This window comes from Macaca nemestrina, chromosome 16 (assembly GCF_043159975.1).
Source record: "Macaca nemestrina isolate mMacNem1 chromosome 16, mMacNem.hap1, whole genome shotgun sequence".
Classification (NCBI taxonomy): Eukaryota; Metazoa; Chordata; class Mammalia; order Primates; family Cercopithecidae; genus Macaca; species Macaca nemestrina.
The window spans coordinates 25,555,480-25,583,362 of NC_092140.1; the positions used below are offsets into that span (position 1 = coordinate 25,555,480).

The 27,883-nt window shown below is 35.3% G+C and overlaps 1 long non-coding RNA gene across 3 annotated transcripts in view; it reads left to right on the forward strand.

Annotated features, from left to right (window-relative positions):
• The window catches only part of LOC105481660 (uncharacterized), a 508,229-nt gene that overhangs the window by 333,818 nt on the left and 146,528 nt on the right, over window positions 1-27,883 (forward strand). For all 3 annotated transcript variants that reach the window (XR_011614696.1, XR_011614695.1, XR_011614697.1), the window contains exon 3: window positions 14,977-15,081. This is a non-coding gene — a long non-coding RNA (uncharacterized lncRNA). The remainder of the gene's footprint in view (window positions 1-14,976; window positions 15,082-27,883) is intronic.

A 27,883-nucleotide genomic window follows, 5' to 3' on the forward strand; every position in this document is an offset into this window, starting at 1 on the left:
GTCTACAAGAGTATACATTAATATTCTAGGCCTTCCCATTCACTAACCACTTACTCACATACCCAGAGCAATTCCACTCATGGTATGTATCATACATACCACTTTAAAGTTTTGTACCATGTTTTCATTGTATCTTCTCTATGTTTAGATATATTAGATACACAAATAATTACTGTGTGTTACAATTGCTCAAGGTATTGGGTACAGTAACATGGCTATAAAGTTTTGTAACTTAGCAGAAATAAACTATACTATAAGCCTAGGTATGCAATAGGTGATAATGCCTAGATTTGTGTAAGTACACTCTGTGATGTTTGCACAATGACAAAATCATCTAATGATGCATTTTTTTAGAATACATCACCACAATGTGGGGAAATATATGTATACTTTGTATATATGAATAATTCATATATAGAGTCATGAAAGGACATATTTCAAAAGGATATATGTATCCATTTGAAAACCATAAGGCCTTTTGTCATCTTTCTGTCCCAGGAGTAACTTTCTTAAGAACTGAGAGAACTATCTATTTGAAATGTAATAAAAATGTAATCAAAAGAGACAGGGCAACTATCTCCAAGACTCCCTGGGAAGGTTGGAGCCTAACGTTGATGAGTTACTGACTCTAGCCTGCAAAACTACCTCTTGTCATAAGAATACGAGCGATTTAGATAAAACCAATTAGCTAACACCTAGATTTCAGAGAATGTATAGAAATGCCTGGATATTCGGGTAGAGGTGTGCTGCAGGAGAGGAGCCCTATTGGAGAACCTCTGCTAGGGTAGTGTGGAAGGGAAATTGTGGGTGAGAGCCCTCACACAGAGTCCCTACTGGTGTACTGCCTACTACAGTTTTTCAGGGGCCACATTTGAGGACAAAAAATGCTAGTGTAAAACAGTATTGAAAATAAAAAATACAAGTTAATAAAGGTCTTTGAAATAGTGGCAAATTAAAATTTAATATTCATAATTGCTTTTCCCAGAATTAGTTATATTAATTTTGTGAGTACAGCTAGAGGTGGAAACTTCATATTGGCTGGACGCTGATTCTAGGTGATACAGAAGCTAGCATAGGAAAATCACTGGAGCCTGGGAGGTCGAGTCGGCAGTGAGTCAAGATAGTGCCACAGCACTCCAGCTGGGGTGACAGTGTGAGACCCCACCTCAAAATAAACTAACAAATAAACAAACAAAATATTACATAAACCATGATCATTTTAAAAGTAATAATCTTTTTAACACACATGTGAATTTTATATAGATGAAATTGATTCTCCCTCCTTTAAAATAAATAATATAGTTGGCATGCTTAGCCTTTCTACTGCTTTCCTCCAACTCTCCCATTTTCAAGAATTATGTCAACAGTTTTAAATTTACAACCATTAAACTTATTATCTTTTGATTACTTGATTCTCATCAGTGTGCTTGGTCTTAGCAAAATATTTAGATTATAAAAATTTCTAGACTGGACACGGTGGCTCATGCTTGTAATCCCAACACTTGGAGAGGCCAAGGCAGGCAGATCACCTAAGGTCAAGAGTACGAGACCAGCCTGGCTAACATGGTGAAACCCCATCTCTACTAAAAAGACAAAAACTAGCCAGGTTGGGTGGTCAGCGCCTGTAATCCCAGCTACTGGGCGAATCCCTTCAACCAGGGAGGTGGAGATTGCAGTGAGCTGAGATCATACAACTGCACTCCAGCCTAAGCAACAGAGCAAGACTCCATCTCAAAAAAGAGAAATCTAAACTAGAACTTTTATCATGAAAAAAATTATATAAAAAGATAGAATTTTTATCACGTTTTTCTATTCAGATTTTTTAAGAATTCTCATCTTCGTTGAATTAAAAGTTTTATTGTTTTATTATTTAGAAGTCTCATAAGTGTTGTATTTTCTGACTTCCACATATTGAAGGACTTTATGTGCTTTATACTGTGAAGAAAATTGGATGAAGTTTTAAATGTTCTCTTTGTTGTATAGAATTTTTTTTTTATTATACTTTAGGTTCTGGGGTACATGTGCAGAATGAGCAGTTTTGTTACATAGGTATACATGTGCCATGGTGGTATGCTTCACCCATCAATCCATCGCCTACGTTAGGTATTTCTCCCAATGTTACTCCTCCCTAGCCCCTCACACCCCGACAGGCCCCAGTGTGTGATGTTACCCACCCCGTGTCCATGTGTTCATTGTTTAACTCCCACTCATGAGAGAGAATATGCAGTGTTTGGTTTTCCGTTCTTGTGATAGTTTGCTGAGAGTGATGGTTTCCAGCTTCATCCATGTCCCTGTAAAGGACATGAACTCCTCCTTTTTTATGGCTGCGTAGTATATCAGCAGGAAACCAAGTCAGGAAGTTTAAAACTAACCCTAAAATTTATATGGAACCACAGAAGACCCACAATAGCTGAAGTCATCCAGACCAAAAAGAACAAAGCTGGAGGCACCACATTGCCTGAATTCAAATTGTACTACAATGCTATAGTAACCAAAATAGCATGGACTGGCATAATGTTAGACACATAGAACAATGGAACATAATAGAGAACCCAGAAATAAATGTACTCATTTACTGTCAACTCATTTTCAACAAACTCTACAAACATACACTGAGGAAAGGACAATCTCTTCAATAAATGCTGCTGGGAAAATTGGATATCCACATGCGGAAGAATGAAACTGGACCCTTATTTCTCACCGTATGCAAAAATCTAGTCAAAATGTATTAAAGACTTAAATCCAAGACCTAAAACTATGAAATTATATTAGAAGAAAATATTGGGAAAGCACTACAAGACATTGATTGTTGGCAAAGATTTCTTGATTAAGACCTCAAAAGCACAAGAAACCAAACCAAAAATGGACAAAGGAATCGTATCAAGCTAAAAAGATTGGCACAGCAAAGAAAACAACCAATAAAGTAAAGAGAATACCCATGAAATGAGAAAAAATATTTGGAAACTATCCATCTGACAAAGGATTAATAGTCAAAATGAGTTCAAACAACTCAACATAAGGAGCACAGACAACTCAGTAGGAAAAAATAATAATCTACTTTAAAAATGGGCAAAGGATCTGAATTGACATTTCTCAAAAGAAGACATACAAATGGCTAATAAGTATATAAAAAATGCTCAACGTTGTTGATCATCAGAGAAATGCAAATCAAAACTATCCTGAAATACCATGTCACTGCAGTTAAAATGACTTATGCAAAAGACAAGCAATCATGAATGCTAGCAAAAATACAAAGAGAAATGAACTCTTATACAATGTAGGTTGGAAAGGAAATTAATAAAGCCGCTATGGAGAACACTATGGAAGTTCCTCAAAAAAAATAAGTGGTAGCCAAGGAGTGGTTACTGCAGGCCTTGTATGAGACCCAGTGCTGGGCTGACTTTAGATCTAACTCAGCAAAGTCCTGGTGGTAGCGATGCTTGTGTCACTCTACCTCCAGCTTCAGGTGGCTCAGAAAAGAGAGAAAGAGGGACTCTTATTTGTTTGGGAGAAAATAAGGGAAGAGAACAAGCTTTTCTTGCTTGGTAATCCAGAAAATTCTTCCAGATTGTGTCTAAGACCATCACGTTAGTACCTCTACTAGTCTGGGGGGAAAAAAAAAGCAGCATTACTGGGCTTGGGTACCCCTAAAGCCGATGCAGATGCAGCTTAGGTCACAATATACCAGTAGTTTTAAATATTTGGAAAGTCTTCCCAAGAAGGGTGGGTATGAATAAGCCCAGACTATGAGGACTACAATAAACACCTAACTCTTCAATGCTGAGAAGAAGACAAACATCTACAAGTATCAGGACCATTCAGGAAAGCATGACCTCAATAAAATGAACTAAGACAACAAGGAGAAATCCTGGAAAAACACAGATATGTGGCCTTTCAGACAGAAAATTCAAAATAACTGTTTTGAGGAAACTCAAAGAAATTCAAGATAATACAGAGAAGGAATTCAGAATTCTGTCAGATCAATTTAACAAAGTGATTCAAATAATTAAAAAGAATTGAGCAGAATTCTGAAGCTGAACAATGCAAATGACATACTGAAGAATGCATTAGTCTCTTAACAGCAGAATTCATCAAGCAGAAGAAAGAATCAGTGAGCTTGAAGACAGGCTATTTGAAAATACAGAGAAGAGACAAAAGAAAAAAGAATGAAGCACCCCTATAGGAGCTAGAAAGTGCCTCAAAATGGCAAATTTAAGACTTATCGACCTTAAAGAGTAGAGAGAAAAAGGGATGGGGGTAGAAAGTTTAAGACTAGGCAGCACTTTGGGAGGCTGAGGCAGGTAGATCCCTTGAGGTCAGGAGTTGGAGACTAGCCTGGCCAAAATGGCAAAACCCTGTCTCTACTAAAAATACAAAAATTAGGCCGGGTGCGGTGACTCACACCTGTAATCCCAGCACTTTGGGAAGCTGACCTGGGTGGATCACCACGTCAGGAGATCGAGACCATCCTGGCTAACACGGTGAAACCCCATCTCTACTAAAAATTAGTCAGGCGTGGTGGCCGGTGCCTGTAGTTCCACCTACTTGGGAGGCTGAGGCAGGAGAATGGCGTGAATCCGGGAGGCGGAGCTTGCAGTGAGCTGAGATTGGGCCACTGCACTCCAGCCTGGGCAACAGAACGAGACTCAGTCTCAAAAAAAAAAAAAAATTTGCTGGGCGTGGTTGCTCACACTTGTATAGTCCCAGCTACTTGGGAAGCTGAGGCATGAGAATTACTTAAACCCAGCACAGGGAGGTTGGAGTGAGTCAAGATGGTGCCACTGCACTCTAGCTTCGTCGACCGAGTGAGACTCTGTCTCAAAAAAAAAGTTTATTCAAAGGGATAGTAACAGAGAACCTCCCAAATCCAAAGAAATGTATCAATTGCCAAGTTGAAGGTTATAGAACACAAAGCAGAATTTACCCAAAGGAGATTACCTCAAGGCATTTGGTAATTCAAATTTCCGAAGATCAAGGATAAAGGAAGGATCCTAAAAAGCAGCAACAGAAAAGAATCAAATAACACATAATGGAGTTCTAACACATCTGGCAGCAGACTTTTCAGTAGAAATCTTACAGGACAGGAGAGAGTGACATGGTTTATTTAAAGTGCGGGAAAAAAAAAAAAAAAAAGCCTTTTACCATGGGATAGTCTACCTGGCATAAGTACACAAATGAAGGAGAAATAAAGGCTTTTCTAGGCAAAAAACAAAAAATATCTGAGGGATTTCATAAACACCAGACCTGTCTCACAAAAAATGCTATAGGGAGTTATTCAATCGGAAAAAAAATAAAGATATAAGAAATCATCTGAAGGTATAAAACTCACTGGTAATAGTAAGTACACCCCCCTCCAAAATAAAAAAAAAAAAAAAGATTATTATAGCACTGTAACTGTGGTGTGTAAACTATTCTTTATAAAAAATAGACCATTTTAAGAACTTTGTGTAAACTTAGCTTGCGTAGCAAGACTAAAAGATGAACCAGTCAACGATAATAACTATAACAGCTTTTCAAGACACAGACAGTACAATAAAATACAAACAGAAACAACAAAAGTTATAAAGCAGGGGAACTTAAGCTGTAGAGTTTTTCTTACGTTTCTATTTGCTTATTTGTTCGTTTATACAGACAGTGTTAAGTTGTTATCAGCTTAAAATAACAAGTTATAAGATAGTGTTTGCAAGCCTCATGGTAACCTCCCCAAAAAACGTAAAATAAATGTACAAAAAATAAAAAGCAAGAAACCAAATTATGAGAGAAAATCTCCTTCACTAAATGGAAGACAGGAAAAAAGGAAAGAAGGAAGAGAGACCACAAAAAAAAAAGAAAAGAAATAATAACCAATATTATCTTAAGCAAAAAGAACAAAAGTGGAAGAATCACATTATCTGCCTTCAAATCATACTGCAGAGTTACAGTAACCAAAACCACATGGTATTGGCATATCAGACAAGTAGAGCAATGGAATAGAATGGAGAATCCAGAAACAAATCCACATACATGCAGTGAATTCATTTTTGTCAATGGTTCCAAGAACATACACCGAGAAAAAGTCTCTTCAACAAATGGTGCTAGAAAAACTTACTGGGTAATATTCCACAAGCAAAGGCAATCAACACAAAAATAGACCAATGGGATCACATCAAGTTAAAAAGCTTCTGCAGAGCAAAGGAAAGAAACAACAAAGTAAAGAGACAACACACAGAATGGGAGAAACTATTTGCTAGCTTATCCATCTGACAAGGGATTAATAATAACTTAAATTTTTTCAAGGAGCTCAAACAGCTCTACAGGAAGAAATCTAATAATTCTATTTCAAAATGGGAAAATATTTAAATAGACATTTCTCAAAAGAAGATATACAAATGGCAAACAGGAGTATGAAAAGGTGCTCAACATTTTTGATCATCAGAAAAATGCAAATCAAAATTACAGTGAGATATCCACTCACCCTAGTTAAAAATGACTTTTATCCAAAAGACAGGCAATAACAAATACTGGTGAGAATGTGGAGAAAAGGGAACTGTTGTACACTGTTGCTGGGAATGTAAATTAGCACAACCACTATGGAGAATAGTTCAGAGGTTCCTCAAAAATCTGAAAATAGAGCTATCATGTGATCCAGCAATCCCATTGATGGGTATGTACCACCCCTGCAAAAGCATGCCCTCCTATATTTGTTATAGCATTGTTTTTTATGTCAATATTTGGAAGCAACCTAAGTATCCATCAACATATGAATGGATAAAGAAAATTTGGTTCATATACACAATGGTGTGCTATTTAGCCATAAAAAAGAATGAGATCCTGCCATTTGCAATAACATGGATGGAACTGGAGATCATTATGTTAAAAGAAACAAGCCAGGCACAGAAAAATAAACATTACATGTTCTTACTTATTTGTAGGATCTAAAAATCAAAACAATTTAATTTATGGAGGTAGAGAGTAGAAAGATGGTAACCAGTGACTGGGAAGGGTAGTGGGGGTGTATATTAAATAAATATATGTTTGAAACATTATTCTGTAATACTTTTTCTTATAAGAAAAACTTCTTCATTTATAAATACGTGGTTCTTATTATCTCAAGAAATGTGTACTTATATCCCCAGAAAATTGATAATTTGTACCTAATTTCAGGAGGTTTACAGAACCTGTATAAACCATTTGTGCACTATTTTCCATGGGTATTCAGAACCCATGTTACTGACAAAGGGATTGCGACCCATATGTGAACAATTTAAGTCAAGGCTTGTCCCATTATCTTCTATAGTAGCAAAGCCAGGCCAAATATAAGACCCTATGCTTTGGCACTAGTTTCTCTTAAGTTTACTAAGTTGATATCTATCTTTTATAGACATTATCTAGAGAAAAATAATAACTGGTGCATTAAGCTGTGTAATTCATAATATGCTTTCACAAACAAACTTTCATTTTATACAAATTTTTTGAGTTTCAAATTTTTTTAGCAGAAAAGGAAACGGATACTTGAAATGTAATAGCACTCTCAAGAAAACTAGTAAATAAACTAGTAAATTCCAGCCTAAAATCTGTCGATTTTTCTAGTGGGTTCCAAATGCCAATCTGTTGATCTATACTTGATTATACAAATATTTTACCTGCCATAGTATAAAAGGAACAGCAGGCAGAATTGAATTGAGGTTTCATAAAGCTAGAGGTATATGTTTTCAGAATTGTCCTATGTGTTAAGAGGTTGCCTTTTTTACTTTTATGAAGTTATACATAATTTCCATTATTAATGATATTTATACTAAGTCATATGTACATAAGAATTTGTTTATGTCTGGGCATGTGAGTGTATGTGCATGAAAATTCACTTAACGTTAGTGGCAAAATGACACGATGATTAAAAAGTACATTAATGGCAAAAGAAAATGTTGTCAACCCTAAACCTGAGTCTGAGTTTGTTTTCTAACATACAGAGCTCCAAATCCTGAGTAATATCTTCTATGCTACAGATGCCTAAAATTCATTCCCTTAACAGCACCGTAACTGGGTTATTGCCAAATCTGCTTTTCTCTCTTTTCCTTACAAAAATTCATGTAAATTTTTGACTTAGCCTAAACTTAAGATGTATAATTGCATAAATATCATTTCCCCAATACATCATTAAATCCAGTCCAAACCTGAGCAAATTTGAATTGATGATTACCTATTAATAATTATTGATCTTCAATTTTAAGTAATAAGAAGCCACTTAGAAATAAACCTTACTAATCAATGTCATCTCAGATATTAGTTTTACTTCCTATTGCTCACTTCATGCAGTTTTGGCTCCATATATCTTACTATTTTCAGACACTCCTTTATTCCTCCCCTTGGCTGACAGTCAGGAATTCTTATATCCTTACCTACTGTCAGCGAAATGAAATCATATTTCGAATTTTTTTATTTTTAATCATCTGTTCAGAAAACATTTACAACCAAGAATAGAGAGATGATAAATTATTTTCAAAATATATTCAATAATTTTGGGCTGTTTTCCAATACTTGACTTTTTAGGAACATGTTCAAAAGTACTCTTTATATTAGAAGTCTGCTTATATTAAATCAATAAATATTGAGTATTAGTCACATAATTAAGAAAGCAGTATAGCCAATATGTAATTTTTTGTTTCTGGTACAGTTGCATTGGCCTGTTTTCTTTTTTGTGTTTCCTCAGCTACTTACATCTTAATGCAAGAGCAATCGAGCTCACTTTTGTAGTAATCACTTACTCATGCAATAAAGTCCGGAAAAAGCAGTGCTTTTATTTTAAAAGATGTCTTCAGTCTAGTTAAATGTTATAGTCACAGTGGACTAACGTGTTTTTTAAAAAGTGCAATTTCTGCTTTACTTTGAATTAAAGGAACTCTTACTATGTTTTTTTTTGTTTGTTTTTTTCTTGTTGTTGTTTTTCTTTGTGGGAAAACTTAAACATGCACTTTTAATTTCAACATTATGACACTTACCCTTGATGTAAGAATTGGTAAATAACATGCAAGTTAAAATAGATGTAATTTGAATGTAAGAGCTTAGAAACTCCATTACCAAGCAAAACAAAACAAGAGAGGGCAAGTTGATAGACAAGATGGTTTTTTTTACTGAAGTATTTTATTGATGCCTGCAAACCAAATTTAAATATAAACTAGATCTCACTGTTCTTGCAAGGTAACATAAATTGCAGTTTCAATATATAATTTCTATCTCTGCATTTTATAGCGCATGAAATGTACATGAATGGATTGGAAATGATTATGCCAAGAGAACCTTCTGTGTCCTGTGTGTGCAGTATCTTTGGGAAGACTTAAGTAAAACACTGACTTATTATACTGTTACATTAACAAAAGTTAATTGGACTTGGAAAGGGTAGCTCAAGAGAAACAGCAGACTTAAGAGGACAGCAACGTAGGTTTGCTCAATAGCTCTTAGGATGCTTAAATGTGATGCATATAAAAAATGTAATGCTCATAGAATGTAAACAGTTAGTAATGAGTCACACTTTTGTCCCTCCCTGCCTCGCAGAACCACAAGAAGTTAAAACCATTACCCTATATACTCTAGTTAAGGACAGCAGGTAAAAATTATCCAAACTTGGTTAATTTCAGTTTGAAATCATAACAACTCAGAGAGCCCTTAGTGTTACTTAACATTTCTACTATTTATTTCAGCCTACTTAGTCTCCCATTATCCTATAAATCTATTTTACATTCTCCTCTCTCCAAATCCTCATTCCTTAAAATCCTGCTCACTCTCAGCTGGAGTTTGTTTCTTCTTTCACTGTTAAAGGAAAAGCCATAGAAGGCAATTATATTATATCAGTTAAAATAGGAATTAGCATCCAGTACCTTCCCAAATTGTCACTGGAAAAAAAAATAGTTTCTCTCCTTCCCTCGCTGTCTCTCTTTGTTTCTCTCTCGCCCCCCCCCCCCCCGGGTGTCCATTTTATTTTCTAACTCACAAATTTTGTGAAAACAAACTAGGAATATTCTTTTTACTTTTCTGCTATCCTATTCTTTTTTTTTTTTTTTTTTTTTTTTGGAGACTGAATCTTGCTCTGTCGCCCAGGCTGGAGTGCAGTGGCGCGATCTGGTCTCACTGCAAGCTCCACCTCCCGGGTTCACGCCATTCTCCTGCCTCAGCCTCCCGAGTAGCTGGGAATACAAGCACCCGCCACCATGCCCGGCTAATTTTTTGTATTTTCAGTAGAGATGGGGTTTCACTGTGTTAGCCAGGATAATCTTGATCTCCTGACCTGCTGATCCACCCACCTCAGCCTCCCAAAGTGCTGGGATTACAGGCGTGAGCCACCACACCTGGCCCCTGCTATCCTGTTCTTAACCAGTGGCTTTTCTCCTCAAGTTTGACTCACAGACACCATATGACTACAGGACCCCTAATTGTGACTTCTGAATTCCAGACACAAAAAGTGACAGCAAAGGGAAAGATAAGTAAACCTCTCCAGCTGTCCCAACTTCTTTTAAAGGTATTTACCAAAAAACATAACTCATTTCCTCTTTTACTATTTATCATCTCTCCATCTTCATGGGTGCCTGAGCATAGGGCATTCATTCCTAAGAGCAGAGTGATTCAATGTCAATGGAAGGTGGGGAGAGAGAATATTGGATAGGCAACTGATAATCCTTTAAACAGTATCCTGCTTTTCAAAATACTGACTTGGAATCTGAGGTCTCTGGATCATGTGTACTCCTACCTCATCTGTATATTGTTTTTCTGAAGAGAAGGAACATAGAAACTGCAAACAAGCCTGCATAGCTTTATCTGAGTTCATCTTCTTCTTGCAGGACTTTGGCAAAAGTAGCAATAAGAGCCACTTATTACTGCATATAAAGTTTTAAACATTTTCTACCATTTTCTTTCGTTTTACAGTCTCATTAATCTTGTATTTCATTTTTAAATATACATCAAATGAAAGTTTAATCAAATAGTCATTATTATTATTATTTCTTAATGCCAGCTCTGTCTTGTAACATATGGAACTTACCCAAGTACTTTCTGACTACCTTGTTCAGCCACATTTTAGTTTGCATTGCTATCAACACATCACTTCTAAATTATGCCTCTTTCAAGAATTGTGTTTAGTAAACACACAAAAAAGTATAACCTTAAAACATATCTGGAGGAAGACAGTTCATGGCCGCTTCTCACGGCTTCATATTCATGTAACAAATGATGATTGTCTTCCATTCTCAGGATATCAGAAATAGAAGATTGCTGGTTGGACTTCAGCCTACTCTTCCTCATTCTAAAGAAGTCAACAGAAGAATGGTTGACTTTTATCTCTTGATTGATTGCTCAGACAGTGAATCATGCCTATTCACACTGGCCAAAGCTATTGCAACAGTGGCTATGACAATTAGTTTTTAACTGAAAATATTGACAAACTCCAGTAATACAGGGATCATTGAATAATTAGGAAGAGGAAACAACATATTGAAAATATAACATGTTCCCATCATATACGCATGTGTACTCACACACTGTGCTTCATCTTCTGCTATTATGAATGAATGTTTAGGCTTCTATATTATGCTAAGACTTCCCCTTCTATACTATATCCCATAGCCACATTCACATTTGGTCTACTCAAGAATATAGCTCCTGTGATTCTGTCCTCTTTTGGCTAATTCAGGTTTGCTCCTCTGCTAGGTTATATAAATCAGCTTAAAAATATACAACCATTATGGTACAACTCCTGCATCAAAATATGTTTATGACGTAACTATCCTCTGTCGGCTCATGTTTCATTTCTTTTTTATATTCAGATGTCTAATGAGGTGGGCATTAGACAGGTGGCTATTTATATTTAAATTAATTAAAGTAAATATAATTAAATATTCATTTTCTCAGTTGCACATTTTTTTTTTTTTTTTTTTTTTTTTTTGAGACGGGGTCTTGCTCTGTCACCCAGGCTGGAGTGCAGTGGCCGGATCTCAGCTCACTGCAAGCTCCGCCTCCCAGGTTCAAGCCATTCTCCTGCCTCAGCCTCCCGAGTAGCTGGGACTACAGGCGCCCGCCACCTCGCCCGGCTAGTTTTTTGTATTTTTTAGTAGAGACGGGGTTTCACCGGGTTCGCCAGGATGGTCTCGATCTCCTGACCTTGTGATCCGCCCGTCTCGGCCTCCCAAAGTGCTGGGATTACAGGCTTGAGCCACTGCGCCCGGCCTCAGTTGCACATTTTAAGTGTTCAGTAGCCGCTAGTGACTATCACACTTGATAGTGCAGATTATATAATATTTTCATTTTGTAGGAAAATCAATTACATGACCATATACAATGAAAATATGCAAGTTCCATAACACCTGAAGATAATTAAATAGTACATATCAGTATGTGGGAGACACAACAAATGTTCTACGCAAAGGAAAAATTATAGCCTTAAATGCGTAAATTACAAACGAAGAAAGTTGAACTTTAATGAGTTTAGAAAATCAACAAAAGGATAAACTCAATGATTGTAGACTAAATAATAAGAAAATAAATTCATAAAATGAAAAGTAGGCCAACAAAGAAGATCACCAAAGCCAAAAATTGATTTTCTAAAATTAGTAATGACATTTATCAACCTCTTCAGGCTTATCGAGGAACAACAAATGTTACACAGAAAATAAATATTAAGAATAAAAATGGATTTAATGGCTTACTAAGTGATTAGAAAGAAAATGAGGGCACACTATTAATTACTTTGAGTAAATTTAAAGCATAAACAGAAATACACAACTATCTAGAAAAATATTACTTACCAGCATTTAATTAAGAATAAATAAAAATCCTAAATAATGATTTAAATATTAAGTAATTGGTGTAGTAGTAAATAAAAGAAGTAGCACTAGATGGTTTTATAGATTAACTCTATAAAATTCTCAGTAAATCATTCCAAAACTATAGAAAAGTAGATGACAGAGATGAAGAGTATTCTGCAAATCATTCTGTTAATTCATTAAACTTAATGCTATACCTGACAAGAGTAAAAAAACATACAGAACAGTAAACAAAGATGAACAAAAATTTAAAATATATTACAATTAGTATTAAATTATGTAGCACATAAAAGTGTATAATAGGAACAAATCTAATTTGCCTTAAAAATGCCAGGTTGATTAAATAATAGAAATATAATTTACCACAATAACAGATTAAGGGGAAAATTAAAACACAACACTTAAAACATAAACATTCAGGAACTATTTATAAAAACCATTCTCAACGTACTAAAAATGGAAGGTAACTCATTTAAATTAACATAGGGCATCTACAAAAACAACCCTACTTCAATATTAAAGGAGAAATGTTTGAATTATCCTCTTTAAAGTTAGAAGTAAAATATGAGTATCTATTATAGCCATTTCTGTTCAATATTGAAACGATGGTTTAAACCAATGCATTAAGACTAAATAAATACAAAAAACTAAATAACAAAAGATTCTGTAAACAGCAGAAAAAAACATTCATTAGCCAGCCTATTTTGCTGTTCATTTACATCTTTGCTCTCACATGTCTGTCTTGTTCATTTCCTGATTGGTTCTGTATAGCAGGCATCTACAATTTTCAGGTTTCCATGAAAACTGCCTTCCTTGTAGGTGCAGCCAGTGGAAGAGCCTTGCAGAAATTTGGTGTCCAGGAAGACCAAGAAGCCTGAACATTTCTGTCTCTTGTTCTCTCTATGGTGATACGTCCAACAGAGACTGTTTCTTTGTGATGCTAAATTCAAAAAGATAGTTTCTGTCTCTGTGATTGTAATTTCTATACGACAGTGCTTTAATCCCACTTTCACAAGGTTCTAGCTATTCCTGGTGTTTCCATGCACAAATAAAACTATCTTCTTTCATGATCTTATCAGCAAAATAAAGTGACAGAGGATTTTGAAAGTGGCAGAGGTTTTTAGATGTTGCTGAAGGCTTGGTTGCTTCACCTTTCCCTGGTGGTGGTTCAGCTTTTCCATCACTTTTGAATCCAATCCCTGGTATTAATGTCACTCTCAGTGAAATAATTACAGTAATTTCTCTTTTCCTGACTTGACCCTAGTGATACAGGTACGATCCAATAAAGAGAAAACGGAATTCCTAGGACAGTGATTAACAACTGTGCAACAGACTGAAGGGCGATTAAGGAAAGACAATCAGTTGATCAAATCCTGAAACTGAAGACTCAATAGTGTGAGAAAGGATGGTTTTGAAGTATTTTTTGTGCTTCTAACTCAATCTACAGTAACTAAAATATGAAATCTCCACTCCTCAGTGATACTAATTTCAGAGATCCAACAGCTGCCAACTGCTTGACATGACCTAGTGCAAATTTTTCTAAAATTGATGATTGTTCTACACAAAGGGTCTAAAGGTTGCCACGTCCTTGGAAGGCAAACTGGTAAAGGAGATATTCTTCCAGAAGAGATTCAGAGTCTTTCCTTTAAAATGGAAAATGTGATTTCAGAGGATGGGGATCAGAGAGATTTCAAGAGGAAAGTTGCCAGCAGGAAAAAAAATGTGAAATTGAGGACATACCAAATAACATGAAAACAATGTTTGTGGGAGGAAATAGGAGACTAGCAACTTCCTGTGTAGCACAGGTGTACTGGAAAGTGGAGTGGGCTTACTGTGGTCTTCACGGTTCTAGTAAAAGCAGACTGGGTCCTGGTGGGTATCAGAACTGTAATTGATTATGGTCTGTGTCCTGAATAGGTGTGGTTTCATCCTTGTTTTCAACTGAAAATTGGTAACTCTTCAGTGAACCAAATACTGGAGTCTCCTTGCGAATGCGTCTTTATGAATTTTAAGATTTTAGAACTTTAGGGAAATAATCAGGTGTTATGCTTGTTATGGAAAAACACAGTTTTGAAAATTGAATTGTATGTGGGTATTAATTTGCTTGGAACTAGTATCTACTCATTCATTAACTTTTATTCATTCTACAAATATATATTGACCTCCTGTTGTGCACTTGATACTTTTCTAGGTGCTGGTGAAGTGGTAGTGAAACAACAAACCAGAAACCCCTGGCTTGATAGAGCTGATTCCTGAGTTTGTAGAATAAGATGAAAGATTAAACATCAGATAAAAGGTAAGTATTTTTTAAATGTCTCAATAATATGGAGATGAGGGTGCCTGCATTTATAAGTCCAATACAAAAAGAAGAAATTTCTTAGCAACGATGCATGGATATGTTAGTTTTTTCTTATATTATCTTATTTAAATGTAGTAGATAATGCATCTCATTTATAACATATTTATTGCATTCAAATTTTGAAAAAAAATGTGTTTACAACCTTGCAGTCAATTTCTACATCACTCCAACTAAAAGTCAAACGCCTCTTTCCAAAAAGACCAAATTTCTCATGATAGCCTTGGTAAATTTCTCATTTATAAAACTTTTTAAATTAATTTCAGTGCAGAAAAATAAGTATAAAAATTGAGGAAAAGTATAATCATACAACTAGTACTGAATCTGTCTCTCCAAAAATAGAGTAACTTTTATATCTACATGGGAAAAAATATTTTTTAGTGTTGCATATTTCTTTAAAAAGTCAAATGGAAACTTTTTATTTTTATTTATCCTGCAAAGTTAACTTAAACATTGGAAGATTCATGAATTTTTACGTCTAACATCTGCTCAATCCCAGAACCTGGCTTCAAAATGAAGTAGATCTTGCCCATGGGAATTTTTAATAATAAAGTGTACTTCGGTCTTTCAATATCATATTAATTAAATTCAGGAAATTATGAGGTATATGATATTAACTCTAATATTTTAAAAATCTAGTTTTAATGTCATTTCCAACATACTAAAGGGAAATTATTAGTTCAAATTAATAAGATTTTTTATATTACTTCATAACAGAGTATAGTGAGTAAAACATCCTCCTATTAGGAGGAATTGCTTGACATTAGTGATATTATTAAACATAAATGGAAGGGAGCAAAGAAGAATTAGCAACCTTTGTAACAAACTAGCAGACACAGAAATCATGGGAAGAGAATTGCTAATTGATGGCATCTTGTATGAATGCTTCCAAGATGGGGAAAACTCTGTAATGGAAGAGTGAAAGTGGTTTTCAGTTTACTGATGATTTTGCGAGGTGAAGGGACCGGAGAGCCATGACAGCCATATCCTAAATGGGACACAATATAGAATAATATTATTTTATAGGCCATTTTTATGATAGAATTAAATCACAAAAATAGCATAATTACAAGTCGAGAAAAAAGCCCTCAAATATATAGATATTAATAGCCAGTGAAAAAAGAATTAACATCGAAGGACATTCTCAGATAATGCATTTGCTGGCTTTTTTCTGATGTTACATATATCCAATAATCTATAAAATCATGCAAATATCTTTATAAGTTTGAAGCATCACTATAATTATATTATGTGATATATTATTATTATGTCAACTTATTTCCTTTACCTATGTCTACTTACGAAGAATTATGTGTGAGACGTCTCACAGTTTTGCCCACATCCTACAACCATGTTTGTATCTCTGCGTTTCAGGCATATGAGGGTTAATCTAAAATTTACTAAAATCCTTCAGGGATTCTACAACCACTTTTTATACACAGTGTTAACATTTAACATTATTTGATATTTTAGAAACTGCCAAGTCTTGACACCCACCGTATCATTGAATTAGTATTTTTTAAAATACCTTCAGAGATAAAAATAATTTCCTATGTTTTTACCAGGTTGTTGCAGTCTAGTCAAACTGCTTTAACAAAATACATCCGCTGCATGACTGGGGGGCTTATCAATGACAGAAACGTATTTCTCACCGTTCAGGGAGCTGGGAAATCCAAAATCAAGGTGTAGGCATGTGCAGTGTCTGCTGAGGGCCCATTTTCTCACAGATAGTGCCTTCTCCTTGTGTCCTCATGAGGTGGAAGGAACAAAGGAGCTTTCTTGGGCCTATTTTATAAGTGCACTAATGACATAAGAGGTTCTTTCACCTCCAAAAGACCTCACCTCCTAGTACCATACCTATATGAGTTTTGGTTCCTAATTTATACTTAATATGAACTTTGAGGGAACACAAACATTCAGGACATAATATATATCAGTATCTTTTTGTAGCTTTTCTACTTAATTTTTATAAGCAGTAATGAACATCGTAATGCCTCTAACTCATTTCTATTTTCTTCCTTCTCAGATCCTCTTTATTGTGACATTTTTGCTCATTTGTATTTGATTTTTTACTTCTCTTCAAATAATCCTATTTTCTTATGTAAAAAGTTGGTTGCTCCATTCTCCCTTCATTAATTTTGTCTGTAACATACTAAACTTTCTCAGTGCTGTAAGATAAATGCAACTTTCTTAACTGGACCATCAAATAGACCACCTCTTGTAAAGAACTATAAAGCTGTTCATATAAAGTCTAAAACATAATTCAATTTGAAAAAAATTAAAAATAGATATTAAATATATATGCAAGAAAGAAAAGTATAACCTAATATTTTTACAAATTTTGAGTCTAAAATTAAATGCTGGTCAATAATGAAGTTTTTTATTGTGAAACTAAAAATATTTAATGCAGATGTTTTACTGTGATATATATTATTTATAATTTGATAGCCCTTACTCTAGTAAAATGCACATTGGATTAAGAGTTCAGAAACCAAGGCATGTTTTCAGTTTCTGCTACCATTCAGCTATTTCACTTTGGAAGTCACCTACATCTCCAGGTCTAGTGCTTTTACAGTGGCTCGAGTAGGAAGACAGCCTGGATTATGTCTTGGCACCCTCAAAAGCCATGAGGCAATGATGACTGTCAATGCAAATATAATATTTATCTGTTTATGGAATCCCTTTGTTATTTGTGTTTAAATTTGGATATCTCGCTTATACTAGAAACCAATAAAATAATGAACTGCCACTCTGAAGATTCAGAAAGCTAATCAGTCTCCTTTCTGACAAGTACAAAGCTACTCCATGTAATCCATTTCATGCTTCACATTCTTTGTTTACTTTTCACATAGTTACAAAACTTTCTACTAAGAAATGCTCTCTTTCACATCCCCTTGAAACAGAGATGCTGAGTAAGTCTTTGAGATACCCAGGGCTCTAATGGAATGGCAGCTGTTTGATATATTGTAGGGTTGGTTTGAGCAATTAAATAAAACATCATTTTTTTTTTTTTACATTTTATTTTGCCTGGTACTGTTGCCGAAGTGGGGGTTGGTTATACAAAAAGACCTATGAGCCAGCCTCCTGCCTTTTAATCACTCACATTCTAATGGAAAGAAGCCACAGATATTTAAGCAAACGAAAAATCATGGAAGACTCTGTGTAGAAGGCAATGTGTGAGTTATCAAAAAGCCAACTACTATATAGACCATTTAAGACAGAATGACCATTTCAGGAAGAGAATATAACATAAGCATTGCACAAATGATTCAGGTGAGAATAGCACAAGAAGACATATAAATAGCTTTGCATGTCAGGGGCATGGGGATAAGTAGATATGAGAGGAGATGGAGGGAACAAATCATTAATGACATTTTCTATCTTGCTAAAGTTATTGAATTTTATCCTGGGGATTTTAGGTGGAGAAGTGACCCTACCAGGAGTATGTTTGAAAAAGATTCTTGTATCAGCAGCATGAAGGATAGATCTGACAGGGATCTGAAGCAGTATGAACATTTAATAGATAAGAGAGATGCATAGAGCAGCAAAGACAGTGCACATTAGTGAGTCTTCAAAAATGTTTATTGAGTTGAAATGAATTGAAGAAGTTTGTTGAAACTTTCCTTTCTCATGTCTTATTTTTAGAAAATGTCAATAGTAGCTATTCATTGGGTTGCTTCAAAGTTACTCAGCTGAACCCCAGTGAGGGTGTGAGATAGTTGAAGTCTGGGTGAATGACCTATGTCATCACAGATGCTTCAAAAATGTCATCAAACACTCATCTACAGATGGTCCCGTTGTTCCGCATGGTCTTTACAGGTCCCGAGTCTTATGCTGCAATCTGATGCACAAAATACTATTCTGCTTTTTGATACGAAATTCAATACGCACCTTAATTATTCCCTTTGCGCTTGGACAAAAGTCATGTCAGGGATTGCACTGACTGTGGTTGTCATGAACACTCCTTGGTTACTAACTCTGTTTAAAGATTTTGTTTATTTTTTTCTGTGTAATTTTCAGAAAGTTTTGCCAATAAAATAAATCATTTAGCACTTTCCTCAGTAATTTTCAAAGCTGGGATATACCAAAGAAGAAGCTACTTTCTGATCATTGAAAGCTGACTGCAACATTTTAATTTTTAATACATTTTCACATTTTTATAAATGTGTCATCATAACATTGTCATATAAATGAAAAGAAATATAATTTTTCCCATGTTGGAAATGAATGGTTTAAAGATTGACTTTGGAGAAGTGGGTAAAAGTGTTTAGTTCAAAACGAAAAAAATACTCACCACTAAATATCACTATTTCAATATCCAGAGTACGTCTATTGGTGGTAATATTTTGTTAATTTGGCTTTGACAATAAAAAACATTATTATACACATAAAATATTTTATCTTTTATATTCATATGTGATTCCAAGCCTCATATTCTAAAAAGCCTAAAAACAATGACGAACCCAGTAACGCTGACCACCTTGGTCAGCAGACTGTAGCCTCTTATATAGCGTTTTACATTAAAATAAATCAGGGGACCCTGAATAAATGATTAAGTCTAGATAGGGTGCAAAAATATGCAGAATTCGTCTGAAACAACTTATTATCCTAAAAAATTAAGAAAGATTTCAAAGACTACATATCAAAAATTCTCATGGTACAATTGGAAGAGGATTCTATTGTTAGGACGAGGCAATTTTAGTAGCAAAACAAGTAGAAGTTACTGAAAAATTGATTGACATTAATTAGTGATAAAAATGATAATTTTTTACGTAATAAAAATTCCTTAATCACATTTGGTGAATACTGTGTAACCAATGCATTCTGTAAACTGAGAAAGAAAGGGAAGGACTCTATCATTCATCCTAATATTCTTATACAACTGCAACTAAATAATTGAAGAAATATTTTTTAAATTAAGAATTCCAGCTGATATAGGAAAAAGAAGGTTAATAGAATTGTAGTATCATCATATTGCAACCACGAATGAAATTGCAGACACAGAAAATTATTATCAATGGCTGCCTAAATTATTATGAGAAATGCTGCAGAAGATTAGGCTAATACTTGAACTCATTGTCAATATTAGCATTTAAAAAAAAGGAAAGTGTAAACACTATTTACATTATAGGAAATACAAATATTTCACTATAAATCCTATAAAGTAATTCAGTTTATTTCTTTAATAATAAGAGGAGCAAGGGGTAGCAAGAAGGAGTTTGCTACCTGGGAAGGGAAGATGTTAAATGACATGGGAAGTGAGGTGTGGTATGTCAACCAGCTGACAAAGTGCAAGACTCAAATATGTCAGAAGACTCTAGGTAGCAACAATGGCTCAGAGGCCATTCCATGAATAGGACATAGACTGAGACTAAGCATACATTTTGTGTGTGTATGTGTGCTCTGGGTTGTGATGGAGAAGTCTGGAAGTTCAAGATTTCGGCAGCATAGCTACTGAGGGAATAGATGAGCTATGGAGGCTGCCTACCTGAAATGTGTTGGCCGCATAGAGAGCTCAATCAAAATTAAAGCAATTTGTCTAAATCGGGGCAAAAAATAAGATTGGGTAATTGCCTCATAACTGTATATTTCAAGAGCACAGTTTTGGAATCAGTTATACATACATACATTATATATATACACACATATATACACACACATATAGTGGATATATATATCTATAGATCTATCTATCTATATTCGAGTTTGGAGATCTATATATCCAAGTTCTAACATTATATAGCAGTATGGTCTTGGGTTATTTACTTCATTTCACTGAGGATATTTCTCAACTGTTTAATGAGAACAAACTGTATATATCACAGTAGAGTTGTGATGGTTAGATACTATATAAAACTGAATATTAAAATGTATGTCATAATTTAGGTACTCAATATTTTCAATAGAGAATAGAAAACTACTTATTTGCTTGTGCTGGGGAAAAGGAAGAGGAAGAAAATCAGGGAAAACACACTCTGAGAAATGATAGGGAAGACTTGAAAGGAATAACTTCAGTGTTACAGGAATAAAATTGGAGGCTCTTGGTTTATGGTTACCACTCCTTGGTTTATGATAATAAAGGAACAATGTTGGAAACCAGAAATCCACATTGGGTAACATAGATTCGGGGTCTGGACAAGATACAAAGTCACGAGACAGTTTCTTGGATATAATTATGATTTCCCACAGTCAGAATATACTCAGATACATGAACATGATTAATCCTGGAGCTGGAAAGATTCTGTGGGCCAAGATGACTGGAGCTGATGAGAGAAAACTGAAGAATTGGAGGCATGCCACCGACAGATGTTGCAGATCCTCCAACGTTGCCTCCAGCCCCTCTTGTTGCTTACTAAATTTGTCAATATTCATTGTGTAAAGGATGCTGGTTTCTCCTTTTGTCTTGAAAGAATCATATCTTCTGTTGGCTGCCAAACTGAAGATTTGTTTACATTAATGTTCCACCTGAACTTTATCATAATTGATTTAAACAGCATTATCTGGAATCATAGAATGGCAGAATATTAGAAACAGAGCCATCCACAGACATTATGTAATCAACAACACACATTGTACCAAAGAATAAGTGGATCCAGAATCATGATTTTACTTACTTGTACTTGGTTAACAGCTTTACATAAGACCTCTTACTCAACTCGGATCTCTTAAAATGCCTCTTACATTACATAATTACTATTAATGCCTGGTAGGAGTGTCTGTGAGAAACACTTGTGGTTTTATGTGATATTATTTTATTCAGAAAACAAAACAAAAACTAAAGCATTTGGTTAATGTGGCTAAATAAAGATTATCTGTCCCACTCTATAACTCGGAGTAACTTTAAATTTGTATTATGTTAACAAACAAAAATAGATTTAAAAAATTATGTACCAGAATTTCATTGTCTCTACTTTGTTCTAATTCTCAAGAGCTGGGATAGCAATTCATTGTTTTTCCAAATTGAGAAAAGGAGCCCAGATTTTGTAGTATCCATTTTAACCAGTCTTCAGATGTGGGTTGGTTCTAAAGACAGGGCAGAATCTTAGATGAGGCACCTACTTTTGGTTGAAGGCAATTTCTTGAAATAGACTCAGCTTTGAGCCTTCAACATCCAAGACTTCTGGCATATTAGTCTTGAGGGGAAAATCCAAACAAGGCACCAAAGCAACAACTCTACTGTGTGGTTTGGATGTCCTTTCTGGCTGTGTATCCTCCAGGCCTAGTGTTCTGGCTCTGGAGATGGTGAGACTTAAAAGGCTGAGTCACATGTCTTTTGATTTACTAATTAAAACAGATTATATTTTATGCAAATAATATCTCTGGCTGATATCATCTTGTATTTTCTTAATTTAGTATAAATTTTTATATTTTTTATCATGATAACTGTCAATTAGAATGTATCATCAGGCATTGTATGCAGATGTCTTTCAAGATTTTCTAAGGGTTGTTGCTAGAAAATAGGGAACAGCAATGAACAGTCTTCATATGTGTATTTCGCTTAATCTGTCTTCATATTAGAGATTATAAGTGAAAACTGAGTAGCACAGAGGCAATACATAGCTTATTCTAAGCATTTGTATTCTAAGCACTACTTGAAGATGGAGATTCTACAACAGAATGAAGTAAGAGAACCAGAGTGGGAATGCATTAGTCATTTCTTCACACAAACAAAAGGAGGACAGAAAGAAAGATGAGCTATCCAAATGGCAGCAACTGGGATAAAATAGAGATACTTGGTTTTGTCTTGCTATTTCTCCTAAAAGACAAGTATAAATTAGGTGCATCTAAGCCAGGACTACTCCTGTGGGTTAAACTTGCCAAAATGATATGATATGATATAATACATATAAAGACTGCAAAATAAAGTGAACCAGGTGAATTTTTAAAGCTAGAAGCTACTTCCTTTTCCTCATTATCTTCTTTGGTTTTGTGGCCTCTCATTCTCCAATTCTGATGTGCGACTATTAAGATGGCAGGAATAGTCTCTTGGCAAGAGTTACACAGTGTGGGAGCCAGGAAAAAAACAGAGAAAATAGTTTCAGAAAAAAACTAACATGTAGGAGACTGTTCTGGAGAACCTTGAGAGGAATCTCAGTAGTAATCGTAGAGGAAGCATTGGCAGGGAGCTTGGATGCTCTGAAGGCCTATGGAGTATAGACAGCACTACTGATTTTCAAGTGATGTGGGCTGCTGATAGAACTATTAAGCTCATGAAGAAAATCTATGCAGCTCCTGCTGTTGATCCATCTGCAGAAAGTTTTATATGCCAGTTTTCTTAATTAGGGTGGGCAGGGAGAGACACCCTGTTGAGATTAAGTCCACAGCACAATAAAAGAAGAAACTGTTTTTCTTATTGAGCTGCTACCGAAAAATGTGTTAATTATCAAAATAGAAGAAGACTTTGTATACGTGGTAAGTGCAATTCTTAACAAATGCAAAGATTTGAGGTGATCTTTAGAATTTTTATTCAATAAGGAACAGCGCATCCTACTGAGAATTCTTATTGAACCAACTGTTCTAAGTATATTTATTTGATCTCTAACCCTGATTTCTCTAGAATTCCACTGTGCCACTGTGTGTTGGGCCGTTTCCTTTTCAATCAAAAAAGGGCATTTATATTATTTTCAACTAGACAAAGAAACGTTCTTTAATTTCATTAAAATTTATGCTTTTGCTAGAAATCGAAGAATGTTTTCAAATATGAGAATCTTATAAGGATGGAAAGTTATGGCAGTTTTCCTCCTCATAAGGGTCACAATAGACACTCCTATAAGAAGAGAAAAGCATAGCAAGTTTGTTTAATCAAAGATTTATGTGACACAGGGGCCTTCAGAAAATGAAGATCCAAAGATCCAGAGAAAACTGTTTTATGATCAGGTTTGATGAAGATCAGACAATTACGTGGAAATGTGATTGGACAAAGGGTATGACTAATAGTGATAGACTAAGTGGGGAAACCCAACAATGCCTGTCTGTTCAGATTTTCTAGGCCTCTCTGTGTGGCATTCCTTACTCTTAGGTATGAGGTAGACCTTTAAGGGAGAAGAGAAAGAGTGAACTTTCAAGTTTTATGGCTTAGTTTGTGGGAGAGGGGTTATAGTTTCTATGACCAATTTTAATGAAGAATTCTGGTTTCTATGACTCACTTCGGGGAAGAAGGACGGGCAGGAAACAGGAGGACAGGAGAAGGTGCAATCTTGTTTCTGAAGTCTTCCAGTGTCCTCCTGTTCAAAGTACTCAGCATGTCAAGGCTATGTGCTTTGGGTTATTGTGTTCTGAGTCCCAGAAATCTATACTATCAAGACAAGAAATGTCTAATACCATGGTATCAGATATTAATATTAATAACATAGCCTGGCCAACATAGTGAAACCCCATCTCTACTAAAAATACAAAAAAAAATTAGCTGGGCATAGTGGCGTGTGCCTGTTGTCCCAGCTACTTGGGAGGATGAGGCAGGAGAATCATTTTAACCGAGGAGGCAGAGGTTGCAGTGAGCCAAGATTTTATATATATATATACACACATACACACACACAATCTTTTCCTTTTATGGTTTTATTTTTATATATATGAGACAATCTTTTCCTTTTATTGTTTTTTTTTTTATACATACTGGTTTCTTGAGTTTTATAATCTCATCCCTTCTGTAAAATAGGCCAATATGAAGAGTTATTATTATTTTGTTTTTATGTCAAATTTCTTCATTGACCTTTAAAATTACATCTGTCTACCTTTGTGATTTCAGTAAATATACAGTGTTTCCTTTTGTTGGTATCTTAAACTTCCTCTTTGACTACTTTTAAAATTCTACTTGATGCATTTAATTTTTTTAAATGCCATTTATAAATTAACTTGGAAAAATCACTGAAGCAGGCCTGATTTATAATTTGACCTTCCTTACTAATAAATCTGTTCACTTATATTTTCTTTAGCACTTGGGAGATAAAGCAGTATCTCCTCTAAGTTAAATTTCTTCTAAAACTAGGAGATTTATTTGATGACTAATAAATAAAATATTATATTATGTAACATATTTCTTATTTATATTAATTATGAAATATTTATACATGAGTATATAATATAGAGCCAGGCACAGTAGTGGATACCTATAGTCCTGGCTTCTTAGGGAGGCTGAGTTGGGAGGCTTGCTTGAGTCCAGGAATTTGAGGCTGTAGTGTGCAATACTTGCACCTATGAAGAGCCACAATATTCTAGCCTGAGCTACACATCAAGACTCTGTCTCTAATTAAGATAAAAATTATGTATGCATAATATATAAATGTATTTGTATAAATATATTAACCATAGATGTACAGTAAATTTATATTTACTATAAATTTATATAGTATATTATATAATTATATTACTATATTATATAAGTAAATATAAATTGCTTGAAAGTTTAGAGATATAAATAAATACAGAGAAATAGGTGTAGGTTACATATACTTCTTTCATCTAGGACTTTTTGTTGTCACCTACATGGTCTTATATTTATACTCATTATGGGGACCATGATGATGCTAATATAATTTGTGAAGCACATACTCACTTTATGGCTCTGTTTTAGAAACCTAAATTTGGCCTTGATAATCCTGTTTCACACTAGATGAGCAGAATAGCCTATAGTTGATCTGAAATTAAGCAGCGTTATATCTTTACCTATTCTTTCTCTACATCAAAAAAATAATATTTCAGTTACTGATTTTATCCAAAGGCTTTTATTTTCCTAATCTTTAAACCGTCTTGCTTAGTCTGATAACAGCTCCGTATTACTGAGGATTATAAAGATGTAGATAGTATGGACTTAAATATGAAGACACATTATCACAGAGAAGAACAATATATAAATAAGTGGATATACAGTGATGAATTGTATTAGTCCATGCTGCTATAACAAAATATTATAGCCTGTGTGGTTTATAAACAACAGAAATTCTCATGTCTGTAATACTGACACTTTGGGAGGCCAAGGTGGAAGGATTGCTTGAGGCCAGAAGTTCGAGATCAGCCTGGGGAAGACCCCACCTGTACAAAAATAAAAATAAAAACATTAGCTGGGTGTAGTGGCACATGCCTGCAGTCGCAGCTACTCGGGAGGCTGAGGCAAGTGGATCACTTGAGCCCAGGAGTTTGAGGCTGCAGCCTAGGAGACAGTGAAAAACCAGATTTTTTTTTTTTTTTCATTCTGTTGCCCAGGCTGGAGCACAATGGCACGATCTCTGTAACTTCCTCTGCCCAGGTTCAAGCGATTCTCCTGCCTCAGGCTGTCTCACAAATAGCTGGGATTACAGGTGCCTGCCACCATGCCTGGCTAATTTTTGTATTTTTAGTAGAGATGGGGTTTCGCCATGTTGGCCAGGCTGGTCTCGAACTCCTGACATCAAGTGATCCGCCCACCTCGGCCTCCTAAAGTGCTGGGATTACAGGAGTGAGCCAGTGCCCCCACCCCAGAATTATATTTCTTGTAGTTCTGGTAGCCAGGTTGCCAGCATGATCAGGTTCTGGTGAGGACTCCCTTCTGGGTTGCAGAGAGTCACCTCCTGACTGCGCCCTCACGTGGCGGAGAGAGTACTTGTTAGCTCTCCTCTTATATGGGCACTAATTCCATTCATGAGGGCTTTCATCCTCCTGACCTAATTACCTCTCAAGGGCTTCACCTCCAGAAACTTTTCATACTGAAATTAGGGTTTCAATGTATAAATTGCAGGGGGATCCAGAAACATTTGGTCCATACCATGCCAAGTGCCTGGAAAATATGGGAACACATGTAAAAATAAGTTTTCTGTCTGGTGCAGGTGGAGTGATTGTGTCCACAAAAGCTACGAGAGTTTACATTTGAGCTATATCTAGAAGAATGGGAGGATTTTCTAAAGATAAGTCATCAAATGTTGAACAAAGTTATCTTGGATAGAAAAAAAAAAACGTGTATTTATACAGAGTTTTGCAAATATATTGAGGGCAATTGGGACAATGATTGTGCCCAGTGTTTTCCAGTCTTCTTTTCATTATCACTCTTCTCCCTATCAGAATCCCTTTTAGATGCTTTTAGAAAATCACCACCATTCTCTCATGAAATTAAATTTTTAATGATGAAGATCTTGTCCTGTAGTGTTAAATTGTGGAGACCAACACTGTTGTAATTCTGAAGAATATTTTCCCCCTCAAGAGCCAGTTGTAGCCACATTGTGGACAATATCATCCTTTTGAGAATGCATGACTCAGTCTAGTAAGATTTTAACCATGTAGGATTCCTGAGAAGGAAGGAAGACTGAGGAGATTAGAAAAGTGAGAAGTATCCAGATACTAGGAAAACCGATGAGTTATATTAAGGGTTTTGGGTCTCTGTGGGTAAAGTCTCAGTGTTAGAAGTGGAGGCATTTTCAGGAAATAGAGAGTAACTTAGTGTGAAAACACAGGAAGGCAGAAGCTCAATATAGGGGGGAAAGTGTGAGAAGGCACCTTTGCTATACTATGGAAGATATAAGAGGGTTATATAAATCAGTTTCTAGGCAGGGAAGAATGCTTTTGAATTGTCCACATTAATCTTACATTCTAGCTGTATAAATTCACATAAGATGTATATATAGGTAATGATAATGCTGATATGTTTATTTTCAAGATTTTCAAGGACTGTGGAATAGGATGCTGATATGGGCTGCCACATTGTAAACAAGCTGGATTATTCCTCCTTACCAATTTAAAACAACCCCCTGGGTTTTCAGGGAACACCGTCAAT